We start from the raw sequence: 11,113 nt of genomic DNA, 5'->3' as shown, positions 1-11,113 counted from the left end.
CTGGTCAGTTATCAGAACTGTGGGGATAGTCTGTAGTGATGATAGTCCTGTCAAAACGATATTGTTTCCATCCATGATATTGATAAGACAGACTCTTTGGAAACAGGGTCGTGACGAGGTCAACTCTGAGAATGCTGATGACAAATTTAGAATACTGGTATGTGAACATTCTCTAGTGTGCTTGGAATTGTGGAGTGCTGATAGTCTTCTCTACATCATTGTGTCATTGATGAAATGTAAAATACATTCTTTGTCTACAACATTCTGATATGGAATGTCCTGTATTCTTGCATGAGTGAGAGGCTGGAGGGTGGGTGAAGACCAAGGCCTTTGGTGCTGATGCAATTATAGAGTTACGACAAGACGATGTTCTGTCATGACTAGATCATTGGTGGTACATACAGTACATTCCCTTCTCAGATTTAACCTGAAATCTGAAGTGGAACATAGACCTGTCCTTCATTAACTATAGTTCTGACTGTAGACCTGTCCTTCATTAACTATAGTTCTGACTGTAGACCTACCTGGTATAACTATAGTTCTGACTGTAGACCTGTCCTTCATTAACTATAGTTCTGACTGTAGACCTGTCCTTCATTAACTATAGTTCTGACTGTAGACCTACCTGGTATAACTATAGTTCTGACTGTAGACCTGTCCTTCATTAACTATAGTTCTGACTGTAGACCTACCTGGTATAACTATAGTTCTGACTGTAGACCTGTCCTTCATTAACTATAGTTCTGACTGTAGACCTACCTGGTATAACTATAGTTCTGACTGTAGACCTGTCCTTCATTAACTATAGTTCTGACTGTAGACCTACCTGGTATAACTATAGTTTTGAATGTAGACCTGTCCTTCATTAACTATAGTTTTGACTGTAGACCTGTCCTTCATTAACTATAGTTTTGACTGTAGACCTACCCGGTATAACTATAGTTCTGACTGTAGACCTACCCGGTATAACTATAGTTCTGACTGTAGACCTACCTGGTATAACTATAGTTCTGACTGTATTAACTATAGTTCTGACTGTAGACCTGTCCTTCATTAACTATAGTTCTGACTGTAGACCTACCTGGTATAACTATAGTTCTGACTGTAGACCTGTCCTTCATTAACTATAGTTCTGACTGTAGACCTACCTGGTATAACTATAGTTCTGACTGTAGACCTACCTGGTATAACTATAGTTCTGACTGTAGACCTACCTGGTATAACTATAGTTCATTAAAAGAGTCATATGGAATGTATCCTTGTCTGAAAGAGAGGCCTACCTGGTATAACTATAGGAATGTATCCTGACTGAAAGACCTGTGTGTTCATATAATGTATAGTTCTGAAAGAGACCTACCTGGTTTGATATGGAGTTCCTGTCTGAAAGACCTAGCCTGGTGTGTTCGATATGGAATGTATCCTTCTGAAAGAGACCTGTCCTGTGTTTGATATGGAATGTATCCTGTCTGAAAGAGAGGCCGTAGCCCCTGTGTTTTAATGGAATGTATCCTTGTCTGAAAGAGAGGCCTAGCCCCGGTGTGTTTGATATGGAATGTTCCTGTCTGAAAGACCTAGTCCTTGTTAACTATGGAATGTATCCTTGTCTGAAAGAGACCTACCTGTGTTCGACTATAATGTATCCTGTCTGAAAGACCTGTCCTTGTGTTTGATATGGAATGTATCCTGTCTGAAAGACCTGTCCTGTGTTTGATATGGAATGTATCCTTGTCTGAAAGAGACCTGTCCTGTGTCATCGATATGGAATGTATCTTGTCTGAAAGAGAGGCCGTAGCCCCGGTGTGTTTGATATGGAATGTATCCTTGTCTGAAAGAGAGGCCGTAGCCCCGGTGTGTTCGATATGGAATGTATCCTTGTCTGAAAGACTGTAGACCTGTGTGTTTGATATGGAATGTATCCTGTCTGAAAGAGACCGTAGCCCCGGTGTGTTTGATATGGAATGTATCCTTGTCTGAAAGAGAGGCTGTGTGTTTGATATGGAATGTATCCTTGTCTGAAAGAGAGGCCTGTGTTCATATGGAATGTATCCTTGTCTGAAAGAGAGGCCGTAGCCCTTGTGTTCGATATGGAATGTATCCTTGTCTGAAAGAGACCTAGCCCTGTGTTTGATATGGAATGTATCCTTGTCTGAAAGAGGCTGTAGACCCCGGTGTGTTTGATATGGAATGTATCCTTGTTCTGAGAGGCTGTAGACCCCTGTGTTAACTATGGAATGTATCCTTGTCTGAAAGAGAGGCCTGTTCTGTGTTTGACTATGGAATGTGACTTGTCTGAAAGAGGTATAACTATAGTTTTGATATGGAATGTATCCTTGTCTGAAAGAGAGTTCCGAGCCCTGGTGTGTTCGATATGGAATGTATCCTTGTCTGAAAGAGAGACCGTAGCCCCGGTGTGTTCGATATGGAATGTATCCTTGTCTGAAAGAGAGGCTGTAGACCTATGGAATGTATCCTTGTCTGAAAGAGAGGCCGTAGCCCCGGTGTGTTCGATATGGAATGTATCCGTGTCTGAAAGAGAGGCCGTAGCCCCGGTGTGTTCGACTATGGAGTTCCGTGTCTGAAAGAGAGGCCGTAGCCTGTGTTAACTATGGAATGTATCCTGTCTGAAGACCTAGCCTGGTGTGTTCGATATGGAATGTATCCTTGTCTGAAAGAGAGGCTGTAGCCCCGGTGTGTTTGATATGGAATGTATCCTTGTCTGAAAGACCTAGCCCTTCATTTGATATGGAATGTATCCTTGTCTGAAAGAGAGGCCTAGCCTGTGTTCGACTATGGAATGTATCCTTGTCTGAAAGAGAGGCCGTAGCCCGGTGTGTTCGATATAATGTATCCTTGTCTGAAAGAGAGGCCGTAGCCCGGTGTGTTTGATATGGAATGTATCCTTGTCTGAAAGACTGGCCGACCTGTGTTCGATAAATGTATCCGTGTCTGAAAGAGAGGCCGTAGCCCCGGTGTGTTCTATGGAATGTATCCGTGTCTGAAAGAGAGGCCGTAGCCCCGGTGTGTTCGATATGGAATGTATCCTTGTCTGAAAGAGAGGCCGTAGCCCCGGTGTGTTCGATATGGAATGTATCCTTGTCTGAAAGAGAGGCCGTAGCCCCGGTGTGTTTGATATGGAATGTATCCTTGTCTGAAAGAGAGGCCGTAGCCCCGGTGTGTTCGATATGGAATGTATCCGTGTCTGAAAGAGAGGCCGTAGCCCCGGTGTGTTCGATATGGAATGTATCCGTGTCTGAAAGAGAGGCCGTAGCCCCGGTGTGTTCGATATGGAATGTATCCTTGTCTGAAAGAGAGGCCGTAGCCCCGGTGTGTTTGATATGGAATGTATCCTTGTCTGAAAGAGAGGCCGTAGCCCCGGTGTGTTCGATATGGAATGTATCCTTGTCTGAAAGAGAGGCCGTAGCCCCGGTGTGTTTGATATGGAATGTATCCTTGTCTGAAAGAGAGGCCGTAGCCCCGGTGTGTTCGATATGGAATGTATCCTTGTCTGAAAGAGAGGCCGTAGCCCCGGTGTGTTTGATATGGAATGTATCCTTGTCTGAAAGAGAGGCCGTAGCCCCGGTGTGTTCGATATGGAATGTATCCTTGTCTGAAAGAGAGGCCGTAGCCCCGGTGTGTTTGATATGGAATGTATCCTTGTCTGAAAGAGAGGCCGTAGCCCCGGTGTGTTCGATATGGAATGTATCCTTGTCTGAAAGAGAGGCCGTAGCCCCGGTGTGTTCGATATGGAATGTATCCGTGTCTGAAAGAGAGGCCGTAGCCCCGGTGTGTTCGATATGGAATGTATCCTTGTCTGAAAGAGAGGCCGTAGCCCCGGTGTGTTCGATATGGAATGTATCCTTGTCTGAAAGAGAGGCCGTAGCCCCGGTGTGTTTGATATGGAATGTATCCTTGTCTGAAAGAGAGGCCGTAGCCCCGGTGTGTTCGATATGGAATGTATCCTTGTCAGACAGTCAGACAGACAGACAGACAGCATGGTAGTCATAGCTACAGTAGAGGGGCCAAGGTATGGGGCTGTATGTTCTTAACACAACGACAGACAGACATAGCTAATTCTGCTAACCAGAACGACAGACAGACATAGCTAATTCTGCTAACCAGAACGACAGACAGACATAGCTAATTCTGCTAACCAGAACGACAGACAGACATAGCTAATTCTGCTAACCAGAACGACAGACAGACATAGCTAATTCTGGTAACCAGAACGACAGACAGACATAGCTAATTCTGCTAACCAGAACGACAGACAGACATAGCTAATTCTGCTAACCAGAGAGGGGTCACAGACAGACATAGCTAATTCTGGTAACCAGAACGACAGACAGACATAGCTAATTCTGCTAACCAGAACGACAGACAGACATAGCTAATTCTGCTAACCAGAACGACAGACAGACATAGCTAATTCTGCTAACCAGAACGACAGACAGACATAGCTAATTCTGCTAACCAGAACGACAGACAGACATAGCTAATTCTGCTAACCAGAACGACAGACAGACATAGCTAATTCTGGTAACCAGAACGACAGACAGACATAGCTAATTCTGCTAACCAGAACGACAGACAGACATAGCTAATTCTGCTAACCAGAACGACAGACAGACATAGCTAATTCTGGTAACCAGAACGACAGACAGACATAGCTAATTCTGCTAACCAGAACGACAGACAGACATAGCTAATTCTGCTAACCAGAACGACAGACAGACATAGCTAATTCTGCTAACCAGAACGACAGACAGACATAGCTAATTCTGCTAACCAGAAGAGAGTGGACACATGCAGAGGAATGAAGTGTTATTATCATTTTATAATGTTATTGGTTCTAATGTAATCAACATAAACTACTGTTTTTTAATTAGCTTTTAATGTGGTAGTTCTTCTTCCCGTAATTCCCTTACTAATGAGGGATGGGATGGGATGGTGTGTGTGTGTGTGTGTGTGTGTGTGTGTGTGTGTGTGTGTGTGTGTGTGTGTGTGTGTGTGTGTGTGTGTGTGTGTGTGTGTGTGTGTGTGTGTGTGTGTGTGTGTGTGTGTGTGTGTGTGTGTGTGAAATAGGCCTACCTATGTAGTCATTTTTGACATCACATCCTGCTGGATGACACACCAACCAGAGTCTGGATGCATCGAGGAACACTAACTACTTCTAAACACATTCTGACACTCCAAATAATTTGAGTCTCTGTAACTAATAACTGACACTGAAAATAGTCCCTAACTAGTAACTGACACTCTATTGTCTCTGTAACTAATAACTGACACTGAAAATAGTCCCTAACTAGTAACTGACACTCTATTGTCTCTGAAACTAATAACTGAGTCAGTCTGAGTCTCAATTAAGTTTATTTTCTTCTGAGAGGAAGTGATTTTGTTGAAAGGAATGTTGAAAGGAATGGCAGAGGCAGGCATCCAGGCAGGCAGGCAGGCAGGCAGGCAGGCAGGCAGGCAGGCATCCAGGCAGGCAGGCAGGCAGGCAGGCATCCAGGCAGGCAGGCAGGCAGACAGCAGACAGGCATCCAGGCAGGCAGGCAGGCAGGCAGGCAGGCAGGCAGGCAGACAGGGCAGGCAGGCAGGCAGGCAGGCAGGCAGGCAGGCAGGCAGGCAGGCAGGCAGGCATCCAGGCAGGCAGGCAGGCAGGCATCCAGGCAGGCAGGCAGGCAGGCAGGCAGGCAGGCAGGCAGGCAGACAGGCAGGCAGGCAGGCAGGCAGGCAGGCAGGCAGGCAGGCAGACAGACAGGCAGGCAGGCAGGCAGGCAGGCAGGCAGGCAGGCAGGCAGGCAGGCAGGCAGACAGACAGACTAGGAATGATTCTCAACATTAAACCATCAAAAAGATCTCAGAACAATGACTATGGCAAAAACCAACAACCAAATCCCCAAACAACTAAAACAAACTATCCTCAACTCTCCTCGTCTGTCATGGAACTAAAAATGTTTAAAAGTTAATCGACCCAGACCAGTCAATCATGTCTATTGGATAAAACCTTGTTACCCTCCAAAAAACACATACTGAGTCCTTATGTTTATGATGGCGCCGACGGATGGCGGCATCGCGACTAGCTCTTAAGAAACTCTGCACTATTTTGCTTGTTTATGTACAATTTTTTTTAAAAACGTTATTAGCTCAGGAATTGTTTTGTGTCATTATAAACAGCCGGGAAGAACTATTGGATACTATTGGAGCGGAGGTAATTCACCAGAACTTCCTGCATTACGACCAGGATTATGACTTCCCCTGAAGCAGATCCCTTGTTTACTCTCCCAGAGCAATTTAACTTACTCCAGAGGCCCAAAACAACGCCGGCGGAGAAGATGTACTCGAGGAGGTGTTCTGGTCCAACTTTGGAAGCGTGCACACCACCCACCGCTCCTGAGTATTTAACTCGCTAATGTCCAATCTCTGGATAATAAAATTGATGAGCTCAAGGCGAGAGCTACTTTTCAGAGAGACACCAGGGATTGTAACATACTCTGCTTCACGGAAACATGGCTCTCTTGAGATATACTGTCTGACTCTGTAAAGCCAGTTGGGTTCTCAGTACATCGTGCCGACAGGAACAAACATCTCTCCGGGAAGCAGAAGGGTGGAGGTATATTTTTATTGATTCACGACTTATGGTGTAACTGTGATAACATACAGGAACTCAAGTCCTTCTGTTCACCCGACCTAGAATATCTCAATCAAATGCCGACTGTATTATCTCCCTAGATAATTTTTGCCCCAGCGGTCTATATCCCCCCCCCAAGGGGACACAACGACGGCCCTCAAACTACTACACTGGACTTTATGCAAACTGGACACCACATATCCTGAGGCTGCATTTATTGTAGCTGGGGATTTTAACAAAGCTAATTTGAGGAAAAGGCTCCCAAAATTCTATCAACATATTGATTGTTGTACTTACGCTGCTAAAATGCTCAACCATTGCTATACTACCTTCCAGAATGCATATAAGGCCCTCCCCCGCCCCTCCATTCGGCAAATCGGACCATGATTCCATCTTGCTCCTCCCCTCCTATAGGCAGAAACTCAAACAGGAAGCACCCGTGGTAAGGACTATTCAACGCTGTTCTGACCAATCGGAATCCACGTTTCAAGATTGTTTTGATCACGTTGACTGGGATATGTTCAGAGTAGCTTCAGAAAATAATGTTGACACATATGCCGATACGGTGAATGAGTTTATCAGGAAGTGCATAGGAGATGTTGTACCCACTGTGACTATTAAAATCTACCCAACCAGAAACCGTGGATAGATGGGAGCATTCGCGCAAAACTGAAAGCGTGAACCACCTCATTTAACCAGGACAAGAAGACTGGGAATATAGAAGAATACAAACAGTGTAGTTATTCCCTCCGCAAAGCAATCAATCAGACTAAACGTTGGTATAGGGACAAAGTGGAGTCCCAGTTTAACGGCTCAGACACCATATGTATGTGGCAGGGTCTACAGACAATCACGGATTATAAAAGGAAACCAGCCATATCGCGGACACCGACGTCTTGCTTCCGGACAGACTGAACACCTTCTTCGCTCGCTTTGAGGACAATACAGTGCCACCGACACGGCCCACTATCAAAGACTATTGGCTCTCTTTCTCTGTGGTCGAGCATGTTAAACCTTGCCAGGCTGCCGGCCCAGATGGTATCCCTGGCCACATCCTCAGAGCATGCGCAGACCAGCTGGCTGGTGTGGTTACAGATATATATGATGTATATGGTTCACAGATATATTCAATCTCTCCCTATCCCAGTCTGTTGTCCCCACATGCTTCAAGATGGCCACCATTGTCCCTGTACCTAAGAAAGCAAAGGTAATTGAACTAAATGACTATCACTCACCTCTGTCATCATGAAGTGCTTTGAGAGACTCGTCAAGGATCATATCACCTCCACCCTACCTGCCACCCTAGACCCACTTCAATTTGCTTACCACCCCTAAAATGTGTTTACATATCGTATCACCCATTTCATATGTATATACTGTATTCTATACTACACCACCGACTGTTAAACAGCCATCACTAGCACATCAGAGGCTGCTGCCTATAGACATAGATTAGGAATCACTGGCCACTTTAAGGAAATGAAACACCAGTCACTTTAATAATGTTTCCGTATCTGGCATTACTCATCTCATATGTAGAAGCTGTACTCTATACTATTCTACGGTATTTTAGTCACTTTATTTGTGTGTAAATATTGCAGCACCCATCTTGCAAATAAATTCATTAAAAATCCTACAATGTGATTTTCTGGATTTTTTTTCTCATTTTGTCTGTCATAGTTGAAGTGTACCTATGGTGAAAATTACAGGCCTCTCTCATCTTTTTAAGTGGGAGAACTTGCACAATTAGATGTACACGTATTTTGGGTATATGTTGTGAAGCTGTTAGATATTACTGCACTTTCGGAGCTAGAAGCACAAGCATTTCACTACACTCGCAATAACATCTGCTAAACACCTGTATGTGACCAATAACATCTGCTAAACACCTGTATGTGACCAATAACATCTGCTAAACACCTGTATGTGACCAATAACTTTTGATTTGATTTGTTCAAAACTCAGTACATCTCCACTATAGTTAAATGTTGTAGTTAGATTAAACTCCTTAAATATACAGTATTGTATTTTATTAATACTGGACATCTGCACTATAGTTAGACGTTGTAGTTAGATTAAACTCCTTAAATATACAGTATTGTATTTTATTAATACTGGACATCTCCACTATAGTTAGACGTTATAGTTAGATTAAACTCCTTAAATATACAGTATTATATTTTATTAATACTGGACATCTCCACTATAGTTAGACGTTGTTGTTAGATTAAACTCCTTAAATATACAGTATTGTATTTTATTAATACTGGACATCTCCACTATAGTTAGACGTTGTAGTTAGATTAAACTCCTTAAATATACAGTATTGTATTTTATTAATACTGGACATCTCCACTATAGTTAGACGTTGTAGTTAGATTAAACTCCTTAAATATACAGTATTGTATTTTATTAATACTGGACATCTCCACTATAGTTAGACGTTGTAGTTAGATTAAACTCCTTAAATATACAGTATTGTATTTTATTAATACTGGACATCTCCACTATAGTTAGACATTGTTGTTAGATTAAACTCCTTAAATATACAGTATTGTATTATATTAATACTGGACATCTCCACTATAGTTAGACGTTGTTGTTAGATTAAACTCCTTAAATATACAGTATTATATTATATTAATACTGGACATCTCCACTATAGTTAGACATTGTTGTTAGATTAAACTCCTTAAATATACAGTATTGTATTTTATTAATACTGGACATCTCCACTATAGTTAGACATTGTTGTTAGATTAAACTCCTTAAATATACAGTATTATATTTTATTAATACTGGACATCTCCACTATAGTTAGACGTTGTTGTTAGATTAAACTCCTTAAATATACAGTATTGTATTATATTAATACTGGACATCTCCACTATAGTTAGACGTTGTTGTTAGATTAAACCCTTTACATATATTACATTGTATTATGCTTATATTAATTCCAGCTCAAATTATACAGAATCAATGAATGTTTCCTTAATGGCTCCCTATTCTCTATGTAGTACACAGGGCCCTGGTATTGAGTAGTACACTATATAGGGAACAGGGGGGCATTTGGGACACTGTACATTCCATTCCCAGCATTAAGCAGCAATCATTCTGCTTGGGTGATCTGAAGGCTATTGTCACCCACAGCCACTTGAAGGATTCTTTTGTGTTATAGAAGAATGGCTGGGCCGACCCCCGACCGAGCAGAGGACCCGGGGAGATGGACACACAAGTACACGCACATGCACGCGCACGCACACGCACACACACACACACACACTCACACACACACACACACACACACACACACACACACACACACACACACACACACACACACACACACACACACACACACACACACACACACACACACACACACGTCCTCAAGCCAGGAGGACGTGTGTGTTTCTTTAGCCCTGGTGACCAGACCTCTCAGCTACCAGGGATAGAGTTTCAGAGTGAGAATGGACAGAGAGAGGAGAGAGTGAGAGGGAGGAGGGGTGGGGTGGGGTGGGGGGCAAAGAGAGGAGAGAAAGAGACACAAGACTAGAAGGGCATTCTATGACATCAAAAGGAACATAAAATTTGACATATCAATTAGGATCTGGCTAAAAATAATCAGATATAGAACCCATTGCCCTTTATGGTTGTGAGGTCTGGGGTCCGCTCACCGACCAAGAATTCACAAAATGGGACAAATGCCAAACAGACACTCTGCATGCAGAATTCTGCAAAAAATATCCTCCGTGTACAACGTAGAACACCAAATAATGCATGCAGAACAGAATTAGGCTGATACCCACTAATTATCAAAATCCAGAAAAGAGCCGTTAAATTCTACAATCACCTAAAAGGAAGCGATTCCCAAACCTTCCATAACAAAGCCATCACCTACAGAGAGATGAACCTGGAGAAGAGTCCCCGAAGCAAGCTGGTCCTGGGGCTCTGTTCACAAACACAAACAGACCCCACAGAGAGAAAACAAAAAGATAATTACTTGACACATTGGAAAAAAAATGTACAAAAAAACAGAGCAAACTAGAATGCTATTTGGCCCTACACAGAGAGTACACAGCGGCAGAATACCTGACCACTGTGACTGACCCAAACTTAAGGAAAGCTTTGACTATGTACAGACTCAGTGAGCATAGCCTTACTATTGAGAAAGGCCGCCGTAGGCAGACATGGCTCTCAAGAGAAGACAGGCTATGTGCTCACTGCCCACAAAATGAGGTGGAAACTGAGCTGCACTTCCTAACCTCCTGCCCAATGTATGACCATATTAGAGACACATATTTCCCTCAGATTACACAGATCCACAAAGAATTTGAAAACAAATCCAATTTTGATAAACTCCCATATCTACTGGGTGAAATACCACAGTGTGCCATCACAGCAGCAAGATTTGTGACCTGTTGCCACGAGAAAAGGGCAACCAGTGAAGAACAAACACCATGTAAATACAAACAAATTTAT

The sequence above is a fragment of the Oncorhynchus tshawytscha genome, linkage group LG24 (assembly GCF_018296145.1).
Source record: "Oncorhynchus tshawytscha isolate Ot180627B linkage group LG24, Otsh_v2.0, whole genome shotgun sequence".
NCBI classification, from domain to species: domain Eukaryota; kingdom Metazoa; phylum Chordata; class Actinopteri; order Salmoniformes; family Salmonidae; genus Oncorhynchus; species Oncorhynchus tshawytscha.
The sequence above is the reverse complement of the archived record's forward strand: the minus strand, read 5'-3'. Positions refer to the sequence as shown.